We start from the raw sequence: 17,061 nt of genomic DNA, 5'->3' as shown, positions 1-17,061 counted from the left end.
TTGAAGCCTTCACACCTAATATGGCTGATGAGTAATTGTAACCAAATTACGAAACGCGTTCTATAGTGGTTGGTGTGTGTTTCGATCTCCGGTTTTCCTTTTCCATTTCAAAAGAAAATCTCCGATCATTGAGTTCGTCTCAAAAAAAGGAAAAATTTAATAATCTTCTCCCGAACAGGCAAAAAATTTGAAAATTAATAGATTTTTTTTTTCACTGAAAGCCTATATGTACATGTTTTGGTTAGGTAAGGTTCAAGTGGCAGTGTGCAATCAGTCTCCCTTAGACGTTTTCGTCCATTGTGATACGACAGAAACTAGATAAAGAAGTTGCCTACCAGTTCCGACCGTTGAACCATCCAGATCGCTTTAAAAAGCCCCACAACTTACGAATGTTCACATCCGCTAAATCAGACAACTTTTCAAAGAAATGAGAACCTAAAGCGGAACTCCTTCTGACTGCCAGTGAAGGACACGCACTCAGAGATGTGCCACAGTCTCATGTTCCTCGACGACCTCACAGCTTTTGCAGAAGTCGCTAATTGCTACCTTCAGTCTGTCAGCATGTTTAGCCATTAGCTAGATTAGGCCACATAATTTTGGAGTGTTCAAAACCGGCCCTTTGTGAACATCTGTCTGGAATGTTCCTAGTCTTGCAAGACGAGTCTGCTCTACAATTCCCTGGAGTATCTCTGTGGCCCGGCCCCCAGAACAGGTGTTGTTGTTGTAGCAGTTTGTTGTATTCTATCTTTTGTCAGCTTGATTCTGTTGAGTGTCCAGATCCAGGCACTCTGCGACTAATAATGTGTGCGTCCAGAGGAATGTGGGTCTGAGACGAGTGGGTCTGCCTGGGCAGTTAAACAGGTGACGTGTGTCGTATGATCCCTGGTCACAATCGGGACAAATATCTTGCACGTCGCCATCAATCCTTGCTTCGTAGGAGTTGAGGCGGCTGCATCTGCCGGTACATAATTGAGCCAGAACTACTCTGGTTTCCGGTGGGAGGTCAATTTCATCAGGTGCAATGGGAGGCGTTTGTTCTCCAAGGATTAAATTCACCCGATAGCTGTTTACCACATCTGCTACCGTGTCTGCATGAATGTTGTCTAGACCCGCTTGATGTGTGGAGGTGGCGATCCTTATGTAGCCCTTATAGGTAAGCAAGCTCATTCCGGTCCAAAGGACCGATCGCCGCGGGAACATAAGGGCCATTGGTTATTTAAAGGAGTTAACAACTCGCCTTGTCATAGGCGAGCCGGCGCCACCCGGCCTCTCACTGAGACTCTCCGCTCCATACCGCTGATCGTCCGCGACTGCAATTACAGCTACTCCGTATGATAACACTGAACAATTGAATTGAAAAATTGGAGCTCAAAGTTCCAGCGTTTCCAAGTTCTGTCGGCAAGTGTTTTGAGGACCTTGTTCCTACTTTTGACTTTATCGCAAATTGCTGTGGCATGCGGGGAGAGAGTGTAAGAGCTGTCAAATGTGACGCCAAGTATTTTGGAACACTTGATGACCGGAATCATTTCTCCATCGACCATCACAGCCACCTCGGCATTCACCTCATGCGTATTTCTTTAAATTCAAGGGAAGATATTAAGAGGCAAGTTCGTTGAGGTAGATGTTTAACTTATTGCAGATGTCATCAATGGGTGGGGGGCCTGATGCCATGATCGTACAATCGTCGCATATATACGATCTATATGCCGTCTAGAGACGGTAGAATGAAGGATAGGTAGAAGTTAAACAGTGCCGGAGATATCACCCCGCCTGGTGTTTCGATTTCTTATCCCTAAATTCCACAAATAACTGGCGACCTCACAGATAATTCGCGACCCAGCGTTTCAGGCCTGGATGCAGGGACGTGTTGGCGATGTCCTTGAATAGTTTGGCATGACTGACCGTGTCGAATGCCTGGGCAGATTAAAGTCACGGCAAATGTGTGCAGTGATGACATGCAGAGCAGTTGTTGTGTTATGCAGTCTTCGAAATCCATGCTGATGCTCGGCGAATGGAAATTTTCTAACGAGGCTTGGGAGGAGTAGTCTCTCAAGCGTCTTGGCTACTAATCGGTCTCTACGGCCTCCCTTACTCGTGTCCTTTCCAGGCTTCAGTAGCGGGATTACTCTGCCCATTTTCCAGAGTGCTCAAAGGCACGTTGAGGACAGTTGTAAGGCACTCGACTTCAGGCAGATTCAGAATCTTCAGCATCAGTGTGGAGACTACGTCGAGGCCCAACGCCTTGGATTATTTGGCGCTACGGATGACATTTGTATCTTCGTCCACGGTAAATTGTGATGGTTGCTCTTCGGCTTGAACACCACGGATACGACGAATGGCTCTCCTCCTAGCCCTCTCTCGGGATGCACAATAAATTGACGGCTAAACAACCTGGCGCATCAGTCACGGTCGTCACGTCTACCGGGGTTCGACAGTGACTTAATAGTAGACCACAACTCGCCTAAACCGGTACCTAAGTTACATTGCTCCAAGTGTTCCAGCCACAAATTCCATTTATGTTCTTTAACTACCCTGTAAATTTCCAGATTCAGCTCGCTGATTCTGGGGTTAGTGGGGTCCGTGCAACGAATCCCACCACGGTCGTTTGCGAATACCTCTGCCTGTGACGAGAAATGGGGCCGGACTTGGGGTATTCGACCGGCTGGTATAAAGCGAGCAGCTGCTGCTCGCTGATGATGTCTCGGAATTTCCTCTCGATAACTAGCACATCCGAGGGGATGTCAGTTCACTGAAGCGGCGATTGGAATACTCTCTGAAGCCGACCCAATCGGCCTTCTTTTGATTGATAAACGATCGGCGCCCAGAGGTTATGAAGTCGCGTGGTCGGTCGATGGTGAGAATTATGGGGAGGTGGTCTGATCCCAAAGAAATTACGGCTTGCCAGGTTACGCCACTCAGGAGATCTTGGGATGCTATGGAATTGACTGGCGAGCTGCTACACCTCTTCGTAATCCTAGTGGGGGCATCCTCATTCACCGAGCAAAACGTGGAGCCTTCAATCTGCTCTGGCAAAACTATGCTCCGCTGGTCGTTACCTAGGGGGGAACGCCACGACGTGTGATGCTCATTAAAGTCTCCTAGAACCAGACGATTACAGATAGTAGCCCACTTATGTCGGACTTGGAAGCCTGGTCGTTAATTGGGACACAGCTTCCAACCGGCGGTGTGTATACTTTGTATAGCTCTATCTCGGCAGCACCGGACCTGACTGCAATCCCCATGCACTCCATGTGAGGGTAACTAGCGCCAGGAGCAGGCGAGATTGACCTATATTGCACGTATCACGTGGTGTATCACGAAGGCCAATCCTCCACCTCCATTCCTTGAGCGATACTTACGTAGCACATTGTATCAGTGACAACTTTGCCAGCAGTAGTTGGTCAGCTTTGTCTCCTGGATCGCTGCAACCAATATGTTCTTCCGACTCATAAAAACCACAATCTCGTCGATCTTGCCACGAATACCTTTGAAATTAAATTTCAACAAGAACCGAACTTTGGATACCTACCACCTCGGGTATATATGTAAACCACCTTTCATCAAAATCCGGTGTAAATTGCTTATCTTATGTCCCATAGCAGTTATAGCGAAATATGTTCCGATTTGGACCAAATACTAATCGGTACAAGTCATTGTTCAATTGTGTACAACAAAATATTGGTCTTTTAAAAAGCTGTAACTAAAAATAAACCCATATGAACCATATACAACACGGATGTCGAAAAACCTAACACAATGCATTGTCCCAAATCTCGGCGACATCGGACAATAAATGCGCCTTTTATGGGTCCAAAACCTTATCGGTCTATATCGCAGCTTTATCCAAATCTGGACAGATCTGGGCCAAATTGACGAAGGATGTCGAAGGGCCTAACGCAACTCACTGTTCCAAATTTCAGCAAAATCGGATAATAAATGTGGCTTTTATGGGCCTAAGAACCTAAATCGGAGGATAGGTCTATATGGCAGCTATATCCGAATCTTGACCGATCTAAGCCCAATTGATGAAGGACATCGAAGGGTCTAACACAACTCACTGTCTCAAATTTCAGCAAAATCGGATAATATATGTATATTTTATGGGCCTAAGACCCTAAATCGGCCGATCGGTCTATATGGGGGCTATACCAAGATATAGTCCGATATAGCCATCATCGAACTTAACCTGCTTATGAACAAAAAAAAAAGAATCTGTGCAAAATTTCACCTCAATATCTCTATTTTTAAAGACTGTAGCGTGATTTCAACACACAGACGGACAGACATGTCTAAATCGTCTTAGATTTTTACGCTGATCAAGAATATATACACTTTATAGGGTCGGAAATGGATATTTCGATGTGTTGCAAACAGAATGACAACATGAATATACCCTGGGTGGTGGGTATATAAATGATAAACTTCCCGGCATTGGCCTGGCAATATTGGGGCTGGGATGCTGCTGCTGCGTATACTTCCACACGGAGAGGTCGGAGGCATCAAATAGTCCAGCAACGAGGACACAGAAGGCTACGACGACTACGTTTGTGACCCACTGCTGTCTATGTTCGCACAGCACATTGCAACATATTGAGTGTAACTATGTATACTCCCGTAGTTATGTAAGGCTAGAGCAAGATCGGAAATATACCCACTCCATGCACCGGTTACACCACATCGGCATATACCAATGATGGAGGCGGTTGTTGCAAGCCGAACAGAACCAAGGTCCGGGGTACTTTTCAATCCCAGAACGGACGCTGCCTCTCCCATGGCGAAAAAATACGAACACGTACACTGTGGTGACAGCCCTTGCGAATGAAGGATTACATCGGGTCAATCCGGTCAATTAAGATATAGCTCCCATATATATATTTCATCCGATTTGGCCTTTTAAGACTGTAGAAGCCACATACTTGGTCCGAACTTTATCAAATTTAGCACGATTTGACGTCCTCATATGCTTGCAAAATTTCACAAAAATCGGTCCAGATTTAGATATAGCTCCAACATATATCTTTCAGCAGATATGGCTTTTAAGGTTGTAAAAGCCACAATTTAGGTCCTATCGTAAGAAATCTTACAAGTTTCTATTGTACATAGGTTCCATGTATTTCCACATAGATTCCATGTATTGAGAGTAGTACGTATTCTCGGTGGTGTAGGGTATTATATAGTCGGCCCGCCCGACTTTTCCCTTTTCTTACTGTAAAGTTTATTCTGGGATAGCATAGTTACCAATTCTGAAAAATCCAAGGCATACACACTTTCTCTGTCAACCATGCTGGTGGTATTCGCAGTCACTTGTTGCCTCTGATCTTCATATTACTGTGATAAGAAATTCTGAAACACTCAAAAGATAAATTTAAAATTGTAATTTCTATTCGAGCGGAAAGCACTTCCGCTTCTATGGGCAAAATGGAAAGAAAACGCTAAGAAACCGACAGGTCTATATTTACATTAAACGGTTCGTTTCGTTTCAATTTACTTTAAAAATTCTAAAAATAATGAATTTTTTTTTCCTTAACAATGGCGTTATGTTGCTAATTTTAGTCAACTTGCAATAAAGAAAAGAATACCGCCAATGATATTCATGGCAGTTTTTGTGTAAGATAGCTGTGTGAGTTCATGTTGAAAAATAAATGCCTTGACAAACATTTCTTATCATAATTCCCGGACTACAGCAATCGGGGTTGTCTTTATTCCAAAGTAAAATGAATAGAAATGTACGACTTAATGAGGGAATATTAAAAAGCGATTTACATATTAAAAATGATTCACAGATTCGTTTCTTCTGATTTCTATAATTGTTGTATTGTTGGGTGAAAAAAAAATATTTTGAAGATTTTTATTTTAAGAACAAAATCTAGCGAATAATCTAACGAATATTTTTGTAACAGCCAGACATTATGGCACCGGAAACTGAGGAGGTCAGGGTCTAATGGAATGGATACAAATTTAAATACAAAATTATTTGAATATAAAAGTGGTAAAGCAGGAAACAATCGAAAATCAAAATTTGTCTTTTATAAACTGAGATATACTTCTTAACTTTTGAGGGAGGGAGTGTTGGCCATCTATAAGCTAGCTTCTCAAAAACATTTATTTTGAACATAATTAAGACCCGAGGTAAAGGACTAACAAGCTGTGCAGAATCATGGAAACCCACCACCATGGATTTTAATAATGATTAACGCAAACGAACATAGTTGAAGGGCACATGTGTATTTTACTTACAAAATCTCTGCCAATTTAATCAAAAATTTAAGCTTCTTGGGACTGTAGTAGACCAATCGGAAGAACGGTTTATATACAAGGATGTTGGAAGTCACAGATCAATATGTGCAAAATTTCAACCAGATCAGATAACCACCATGTTAAGCAAATCTTTATAAGATAGGCATGGAAAAATTTAAGAAATTTGTTAGTAGAAGCAGCAAGGATTCGTGCATTGCTACACCACTGGCACAGGAGAAGGAAAATGCCTCTTAGCTCCTACCGTTATATGGTGGTACTCGAACAGTACTCTTTATGCTGGCACTGGTGCTGGTTTTGCCCAAAAAGACAGCTTATTCTCACCGCAGTGGTCGTAGCTATTTTCTTAATCGCAATGTCCTGAGACATTAATTGTAGCATCAAATGGTGTCGTACTTAAAGGGGCTGTGATACACAAACAAGGCATCCTTCGGCTGAGCTTTGCGCAGTAGGTGGATTTTTGACGGTTGTTGTCTACCAGACCACAAACCAGGACTCTTTTGTCTAAAGTGTAGAAGTGGAAAAAATTTCAGTAATTTTTTTATGACAAAATTTCATATTTATAATCTTTTTTCTTCTTATAAAAATCAATTTGTGTTTGTTTGGTGGTTTGTCTGTTCCGTATAGACATTTTTGAGTCTAAACCGGCTTAACCGATTTTCTTGAAATTTTCACAGATGGCGCATAATGATCCCGTGGTGAAAATAGGGACCCTCCCCTTACCCTAATTTTCGAAGATGGGTGGTGCGATTTAAGCGAAATGTTGATTGCCCTCCAAAATTCGGGTGTGATGCCTAGGGGGCCCGCCCCACCCCCAAAACCCATGAAATATATATATATAGTCCAATCACGGCAAAATGAGACCCAAATGAAAGATATTTAAGAGTAGAAAACGTATCCGATATCCAATTGTAGGACCAAATCTTTGGGGGACCCCATCCCCCAAATCTTCCCTAAATCGGACATATTTATCGACCATTGCAATATGGGGCTCGAATAAAAGGTATTTGAGAGTAGAATATGAATCTGATATCCAAATGTAGGACTAAATGTTTTGGGGGCCGCTCCTCCACCAAAACACCCCCAGAAGAAGACAAATTTGAGGACCATATTAATATGGGGCTCAAAATAAAAGGATTTTGGGAGTAGAGCACGAATCTGACATCAACATTCGGACATACTTACCAACCACTGATAATATGGGACTGAAATGAAAGGTATTGCGCAGTAAAGCACGAAATTGATACCCATTTTCGGGACCAGGTTTCTGGGGGCCCACACTACCCACTAAACCCAACACCCTAGGAGCCTTCCCACTCCCAGAATCCTCATGAGAATATCGGGCTCAGTTAAAGTTTTTATAACCCCAAACCCACCGAGCGAATTTATAGACCGATAAACATTTTACGGGATTAAAATAAAGGCATTTATATTGTTATACTGTTAGTCAAGTGACATATATACCATTTTCGTAGCATGGTATTTCACTAAAATCTCTTTAATTGCAAATGCAAATTTTGCCCATGAACATTCCACTAAGGAACAGGGGAAAACTTCTCACATATCAATGAGTGCAGTCCAAGTTTTAGCTCAATGATAAGGCCCTCCTTTTTATAGCCGAGTCCGAACGGCCTCTGCCGTGCCTCTTTAATTACCGAAAATAAATATTCAAAGGATAGTTTTGTTCCATATATTGTAAAAGAAGGAGCAGTGGAGCGGACCGGGTTCAGCTAGTATTCTATAAGGACGTAATTAAGCTCAGAGCTGGACCGCATCGAAATAATTTTTCTTAAGAACAAAATTGTAATGAAGTTCTCACTTAAAAATAAATTTTAAATGAGGTTTTTTGTAAGCATATTTGAATGTAATTTTTTCTAAAAACAAAATTTCAGAGTAACATTCTCTAACGACTAGACTTCAGCCTGGGCTGGACCCCCCCGAAATAATTTTTTTTAAGACAAAATTATTCTAAAGATAAAATTTCTTTTAACGACTAAATTTTAATGATTTTAAATTTCTGAAAAAATCTCTATGATGGTTCCTCTGACATTAAACAGATGTGCCAATTATGGTTGGAATCTGTCCAAAACCTGATATAGCTCGCATATGAACTGATCTCCCGTTTATACTTCAGTCGATTTGGCTGAAATATTGCACAATGACTCCCAATATACATACGTGCCAAGTATGGCCTAAATATGTCTAAAACCTGATATATCCCCCTAAAAACCAATCTTCCAATTGCACTTCTTAATATACTAGAGAGCGCAGTCTTATCTGATTTGGCTAAAATTGTGCACAACGACTTCCCCTGTGCCCTTTAACATACCTATCAAATATGGTCTGAGTCCGTTTATAACCTCATATAGCACCCACTTAAAGCAATCCCCGGAGTTTGCTTTGTGAGCTCCTAAAGGGAGCAATTCTAACCCGATTTGGCTGAAATGACTTCTGATTTCCAACATCTAAACCAAGTATGGTCCTTAACCTGATTTGGCTCCAGTAGCATAGCAATTCTTACACATTATTAGAATATATTGCCATTGCTATAGGCATGCTGATATATTTAGAATCAAGCTATCTCTAGGAATATTGTTCTAAGATATGTATTTGTCAACCCTTCCGGAACCTTTAGTATTAGGAATTCCAGCATAATTAAGGACAAAAATCTTTTGCTTTCGTGTGGTATGGTTCTCCTGCTTTTGGAATGAAAATGACCTTTATGTTACTTCATGCCACAGGTTATACGACTTGCTAACAACCAAAGCATATCTTCCCTAATTATCGGACAGATTTTCCTCTGGATTAGAAGCTTTTGATCACTTACAGTATTTGTTTTTGACTTAGACACAATTTCTTCAAAAGTCCCGAAAATCTCCACGCCACGTTGTACCTGGCGATATATATATATAACATGCATATACACGCAGATTATATCTTCCTAAGCTGGGGAGCCAGAGTATCGGACACCGCTTGTAGTTCGACCGATGATACATTATCAGGTCCTAGCGGATTTAAAGGAGTTGAAACATTTGATCGCCCAAAAATTCTTTACTCTGACACAATTTTCTCAACAATCCACGAACTTTTATCAGTGGAACCTCTTACGGCGCCACGTTATTCGTTAAAGCGTTTTCCGGGAATGATAGTATCCACAAGTAAAGATTAGTTGACAAGAAGTGGTCACACTGTTATATCTGTAGCATAAATCGATGCTTGAAGCATTGCCAAATGCCATTGTGGTGTCTGAAAACACTGCAACAACACCCGAAATGGATCGGCGAGTGAATTCTCGAATTTAATGAAATCCACGCCGTAGTAGCAATGAAATGGCTTAATATCGGAAAATATTCCGTGAAAGGGTGCAACATGCATATATTGAGAAACGAGCTAAAGGTAGGAGAGGCAATCCTTTACAGATTCACTTAGACAATATTAAGTCCATTGTGACACCACAGTAGTGACAGACCAAGGCCTCTGGTGGAAATCGAACTCATAAAAACCCGAGCTAGCAATCCGAGCATGCTACCAACTCGGCTATAGGGGCGCCCGAGTTCAAGGTAAAGCCTTACAAATTCCAAAAGTCACACGATCTTACACCAAAGCAGAAAAAGTTAGACTCGAAAGACTAAAGAGTTGCTGCACTTCATGAACCTGGTTAATTTCCGAGTATCGTGTTCTCTGACGAGCAAAACTAGGCGATTCGTAAACTCCAAAAATGATCGATTATGTTTCCTAAACCGAGCGCTTTTAAGAGAATTTGAGTCTTCGAACGGGCACCCGAAGTATTTTTTTTATCTAAAGTGTATGGCATGACCAGCTGTGATCGCCGAGGCGCAGTGGAGCGGTTGGAATTTTTTCATTTGGAAAAATCTATCTTTCGAACCGAATAAGATAATCGAATAATTTAAACGGCATATGATATTATATAGGAGTTCAGCCTATGAAATGAATGCTTGTAGGTGCTTAGTTATGGGGCATCAAAGTCATTTGTGGAAAAATTAGTTTTAAGGTAACTAAGTGGAAAAAATTGGTTTGTACAATTATAGAATTTTTGTCTCTTTTTTAAGGGTTTTATATCTTAAAATTAATAACCAACTTTTTTTTTTAATTTATATATGGACCGATCTCCCAATTTAGGGGCTGGACACATGAAAGACACATTTTTTGTTTGATTACGCAAAAATTTGGAAGAGTAAATTGTGGATGCGCCTGCTATATGGATTGAAGATATTAACTTATTTTTCATCCGTTTTCGGTGAAATTTGGAAGATTGGGTTGAGTTAGATCCCTCGACATTATTTACACTGTATCTAGCAAGAATAGGAACATATTTGGATATAGCTGTCGTATAGAGTGATGTACCGATTTAAGGTCTTGAGTCAATAAAATACGCATTATCCATCCGATTTCGCCGAAACTTTGAATGGTGAGTTGTATAAGCCCCTCGAAATCTGTAGCGAAGATTCTTCAGATCGACCAATATTTAGATATAGCTGGACTTCAAAACTTGATAAGCACGAGGTGACTAAGTTTCACGTGCCATAGTTCAGCCTCTGGACCTACTAGTACTAAATTTCCCATGAACATTCCATAAAGGAACAGGGATTACTTCTCCCATATCAATGAGCACAGTCCGATTTAAGTTTTAAAGCTCAATGATAAGGAGCCTCCTTTTTATGACGAGTCCGAACAGCGTGCCGCATAGCGACACCACTTAGTAAAAAAGTTTTAACATTGCAGGATACCTTAAAAATGTAGCCCGCATTAGTAAGGGTTAACCACCGCTGAAAATGTTGTTGATATTCACGCCAGGATTTGAAACCAGGCGTTCGGCGTCATAGGCCGACATGCTAACCTTTGCGCCACGGTGGCCTAGATCTACTAGAGTTCCCAAATTGTTTATACTGATTCCAAAACATTTCTACATTGACTATGTTAAGTTTCGTGTTAATATATCCATCCGTTTAAAAGTTCTAGATCTATTCCCAAGATGTTTCACCCTCCACACTATTTCTTAAACCATTTGTTGCTGTATGGACAATGTTTCTATTTATTCCCTACACCACTACTGTGGTACAGGGTATTATAACTTAGTGCATTTGTTTCTTACATCCAAAGGGAAGAGAGCTAGACCCATAAATATACCGATCGACACAGACTCACATTCATATTCGATTTAACTGTATCTGTCTGTCTGTCCGTCCGTCTGTCTGTCCGTTCGTCCGTATGTCTGCCTGTCCAAGTCGCAATTTTCATTCGATCATCTTCAAATTTCGCATAGGCATTTTTTCCGCCAGGAGACGAAGCTTTTTGAAAATGGAAAAAATCGGTTCAGATTTGGATATATATATATATATATGTTCGTCCGATTTGACATTATATTGCAATAATGTGGCCATTTGTTAACCGATTCACTTGAAATTTGACAAGAAGGAATGTTTTATGATTCTCGACATATCGACATGAATTTCATTGAAAAAATGGTTTAGATATAGCTCCCATATATATGTATCGCCCGATTTTCCGTTCCAAAATCACTACGATCGCATTATTTGCCGAATCTTCCCAAAATTCTGCATTACACTTTTCTCTAAGGAGTTTGGTCGGAATCGGTTCAGATTTAGATATAGCTCTCATATATATGTTCTTTCGATTTGGACTTATATTACAATTATGTGATCATTTGTTAAACGATTCACTCAAAATGTGTTACACTGAAAAAATGTTTGTCGTAATTTTCTTTTTTCGAGCCAAAGATAAGCAAACTTAATTTAAGGATGATCAATTTTCCAACTTTTTAAAAAAACATTGCTTTTAATGAAAGATATATTTCTTGACCCTAAGGATTTTTTTTTTATTTTAAATGGTAGGTTAATAGATTCTTAACTTTGAGTCTTGTTATTAAATACAAAAATTTTAAATGAAGGTCAAAATGGTGTTAAAAGTTTGGAAATTGACTTTGGGACAAGACAACTGGTTACCTTAGTTAAAGACGCAAAAAAGCCTTACAAATAGGAGCGTCTTTAAATGTTTAGTTTTTTTTAAGGTTAATATGCTAAGTTAAACAAAAAAAGAATTTTTCTTTTTTTAAGTATTGGGTCTTTGGCTAGTTTTCATTGCTAAAATCTTACGAAAAAGGAAAAATCTTATCTGCCAACTTTTTTTTGTCAGGAAGGTTTTTTATATATTCTGAAATTGCTGGTGAACTTTATTGAAATCAATTCAGACTTAGATATATTCCCATATATATATCGCTCGATTTTCACTTCTTAAGCCACTGCAAGCACATTTATTCATCAATCTTCCCAAAAGTTTGTACAACGCTTTTCTCAACGCTATCACACTATCCGAAGAGTTTGGTTGAAATCGGCTAAGATTTACATATAACTCTTATATTAAGGTTCTTAAGTTTCCATATGCATATCGCCTTATTTGCACATAAAGACCCGTAGTTATTACAATTTTGAAAATATGATGCGGATTTTTATACCCACCACGGAAGGATGGTTGTATATTCATTTTGTCATTTCGTGTGTATATATTCTTCATCACCGCAAAAGTCTAAGACGATGTGGCCATGTCTGTCCGTCTGTCTGTTGAAATCACGCTACAGTCTTTAAAAATAGAGATATTGAGCTGAAACTTTGCACAGATTATTTTCTTGTCCATAAGCAGATTAAGTTCGAAGATGGGTTATAACGGACTATATCTTGATATAACCCCCATATAAACCGATCCGCCGATTTAGGGTCTTAGGCTCATAAAAGCCATATTTTTTATCCGATTTCGCTGAAATTTGAGACAGTGAGTTGTGTTAGGCACTTTAACATCCCTCTTCAATTTGGCCCAGATCGGTCTAGATTTGGATATAGCTGCCATATAGACCGATCCACCGATTTAGGGTCTTAGGCCCATAAAAGCCACATTTTTTATCCGATTTCGCTGAAATTTGGGAAAGTGAGTTGGGTTAGGCCCTTCGACATCCTTCGTCAATTTGGCCCAGATCGGTTCAGATTTGGATATAGCTGCCATATATGCCGATCCTCCGATTTAGGGTCTTAGGCCCATAAAAGCCACATTTATTATCCGATTTTGCTGAAATTTGAGACAGTGAATTGTGTTAGGCACTTTAACATCCCTCTTCAATTTGGCCCAGATCGGTCTAGATTTGGATATAGCTGCCATATAGACCGATCCGCCGATTTAGGGTCTTAGGCCCACAAAAGGCGCATTTATTGTCCGATTTTGCCGAAATTTGGGACACTGAGTTGTATTAGGCTCTTCGACATTTTTCTGTAATTTGGCCCAAATCGGTTAAATTTGGATATAGCTGCCATATAGACCGATATCTCGATTTAAAGTCTTGGCCCCATAAAAGTTGCATTAAAAATGGGATTTCACTGAAATTTGACACAGTGACTTATGTTAGGCTTTTCGACATACGTGTCGTATATGGTTCAGATAGGTTTATTTTTAGATATAGCTACTAAAACGACAAATATTTTTTTATACACAATTGAACAATGATTTGAACTTATTAGTATTTGGTCCAAATCGGAACACATTTCGATATAGCTACTATGGGGCAAAAGGTATGCATTTTTCACCGGATTTTGACGAAAGGTGGTTTACATATGTGGTGGGTATCCAAAGTTCGGCCCGGCCGAACTTAACGCCTTTTTACTTGTTTTATAAGCCATATGAATACCTTCGCCGAATTCTATCAAATTCGGTTCAGAATTACATATCGCTCCCAATTTCCAGTTGAAGGGTAGGTGTGGGGTATTATATAGTCTGCACCACACGACTTTTGCCTTTCCTTACTTGTTTAAATTTGAAGTAGATTTTACGAAAATATACCACTGCACTGGTAATTTGTAACCCATCTTTTATTATGAATTACTTGTTTGTGTTGAAATAAATAAAATATGATAGAATTCATGAAGCATTAGAACGTTGAATTGCCTTTCATTCATTCATTAAATATTATTCAAGAATTCCATAATTCTCAATCAATTTTATTACCAAATTCTTATCAACCCATACTCAAAGATTAAATATAACAGTGACTTCATGTGAGCATAGAAAAATAAGACGAGGCCTTAAATCTCCCCAATGGAAATGCTATCTCAGGAACTTATGAATGTGCGACCGTTAACGATGTGCAATGTCGCCAAATGATTAAAATAAATTGCTCTTAATTTATTTGGAATGTCACATCAAATCTGTTTTATATCAAAGCAACCAAGACAGATGACGACAAATGAAAGGCAACTGGAAAAACAGATCCATTCAGCCAAAGTGCAGTAATAACGTAGCATTCAAAGCGTAGTAAAACATCTACTAACTAAGAATTGGTTTGGGTGCGATGATTACGAGATTTTAATTTTTCTCACTTCACGCTCGAGTACAGTTTTGTCATTCAAAAAGAATATTTCCTACCAGAATTTAAGAAAAATCCTTCCAAGTCCGACCAAAACCTACCAAATGTTCTTCGAGCCAAAATTGCGGTATAAGTTTTTATGCCGATCAGGGTTTGGGTATAAAATATTAGATCTTTCGCCCTTTTCCTTAAATTTAAAACAGTGAGACCCCTTATAACAGTATTTGGCCAATTAACATCCATGATTTTATTCTACTCTCTTAACGAAAACACAGAAACGATAAGAGTGAAGTTTAATTTAATTCATACACTGATATTTTGCAGTAATTTACTTGGTATTTACATGTTGGAAGAACCTAACTAAAATTGAGGTCAGGCTACCAACTTACGAAGAGAATAAAAACCTAAAAATTTTCACGATGAATGTTTTTGCCTTTGTTTACAAGCAACAGCATACCCTTCGTATGGAGACAACTCATTCCAGGTTAGTTTTTGAATCCTTGGTCTTTAAAACGTTAGAAGGTTGCTTCCTCAATCTACTTACCGAAAATGATCATCGAGACTTTATGTGGAAAAATCGTTGACGAAAGTGGATGAACTGATGTACGGACGGCTAAATACAAAAAAAGTACAGATCTTGAAATCTGTATAGAGGGGGGTACGAAACGAAATACGAGTACATACTATATCATAAATGTTTGGATATTTACAATGTAGCGAAAGCACGCGTATGGGCGAACCCAGAATGTTTTAGATGGCAAAAATCGTATATATAAAATTCAAATTGTGTTTGTTTGTTTGTCGGTTTGTTAGTTTGTTCCGTATAGACTCAAGAACGGTTGAACCGACTAACTTGAAATTTTCACAGATTGTGTAGGTTGGTCTGAAAGGAAGCATAGGCTATATAAGTTTATGATATCGGAAGGGGGGGCGAACCCTCCCCCTTAACCCAAAAGTACTACCCAAAAATAAAAGTGGACCGATCGGGACAATATGCGATTCAAATGAAAGGTATTCAAGAGAAGAGTACGAATATGGTCAGGAAGAATAGGCTTTATAATTTATTGATAAAGGAAGGGGTGGACCCTCCACCCTTACTCCAAAAACACCACCAAAAATCAAAAGTGAACCGACAAGGACAATATGGGTATCAAATGAAATGTATTGGAAACCAGAAAACGAATATCATATTAAAATTTGGGTCCAAGTATAAATAAAACATTAGGTCCAAGTAATGGGAGGTCGCCACCAATTGGACCTATTAGCCGACCATTTCTATATGGAACTCAAATGAAAGGTATTAGGGAGTAGATTACGAATTTGATATCCAATTTTTTGAGCTAAGTGTTTTGGGGTACGCCCTAAAGCACCCCCTAAACTGAACTTCATTTCCGTTGGGAATAAGAACGAATTTAATATCTATTTTCAGTGCAAAGTGCCGGTGGTCGCCCCGGCCCCAAAACACCCTCAAAACGGTTCATATTAACCGGGGCTCAAATTAAAAGGAATTTGGAAGTGCAGCACGAAATTGATATCCATATTTGAGTCGAAATGTCTGAAGTGCCATCCCTGCCCCAATGAAAACAATACCCTAAGGAAGAACATTACCACAAGTATCCGAGAAGGGCCAAATTCCCACACATCAATGAGTGCTTTCCGATTCAAGTTTAAACTCAATGATAAGGGACAAACTTAGTTCTAAGAAGACAAATTTTCAAACTTTTTAAGGAAACATTCCCTTTGGTGAAAAATATTTTCTTTAATATTCATCCTTACCTTTTCGTCTTATTATTAAAGACAAAAATTTTAAATTAAGGTCAAAATATCATTGAAAGTTAGGAAATTGACCCTGGGACAAGACAACAGGGAATCGCAGTTAAGGACGTAAAATAGGTGCGACTTTAAATGTTTAATTTTTTTTAAGGTAAGATGCTAAGTTAAAACAAGTAAAAGCGTGCCAAGTTCAGTCGGGCCGAATCTTAAATACCCTCCACCATGGTCGCATCTGTCGAGTATCTGTATCTGTTTTTAGGCAAACAAGGAATAATGGATAAGGACAGAGGAGGAGCTATATCAAGTTATAGTCCGATTCGGGGCTCAAGAAACAAAATCGGGAGATCGGTTTATATGGGAGCTGTATCAAGCTATAAATCGATTCTGACCATATTGCACACGTATGTTGAAGGCCATGGGAGAAGCCGATATACAAAATGTGTGCCAAATCGGATGAGAATTGCGCTCTCTAGAGGCTCAAGAAGTCAAGACCCAAGATCGGTTTATATGGCATTTAGACCATACTTTGCACAGTTGTTGAAAGTGATAGCAAAATACTATGTGCAAAATTTCAGTTAAATTGGACGAGAATTGCGCCCTTTAGAGGCTCACGATGTCAAGACTCAAGATCGGTTTATATGGCAGCT

The 17,061-nt window shown here is 39.5% G+C and overlaps 1 protein-coding gene across 1 annotated transcript in view; it reads left to right on the top strand.

The window, feature by feature from the left end:
• Positions 1 to 17,061, top strand: part of LOC106096026 (calcium release-activated calcium channel protein 1) — a 168,168-nt gene that overhangs the window by 74,425 nt on the left and 76,682 nt on the right. The window lies entirely within an intron of this gene.

Source organism: Stomoxys calcitrans, chromosome 5 (assembly GCF_963082655.1).
Source record: "Stomoxys calcitrans chromosome 5, idStoCalc2.1, whole genome shotgun sequence".
Taxonomy (NCBI): domain Eukaryota; kingdom Metazoa; phylum Arthropoda; class Insecta; order Diptera; family Muscidae; genus Stomoxys; species Stomoxys calcitrans.
The sequence above is the reverse complement of the archived record's forward strand: the minus strand, read 5'-3'. Positions and strand labels throughout refer to the sequence as shown.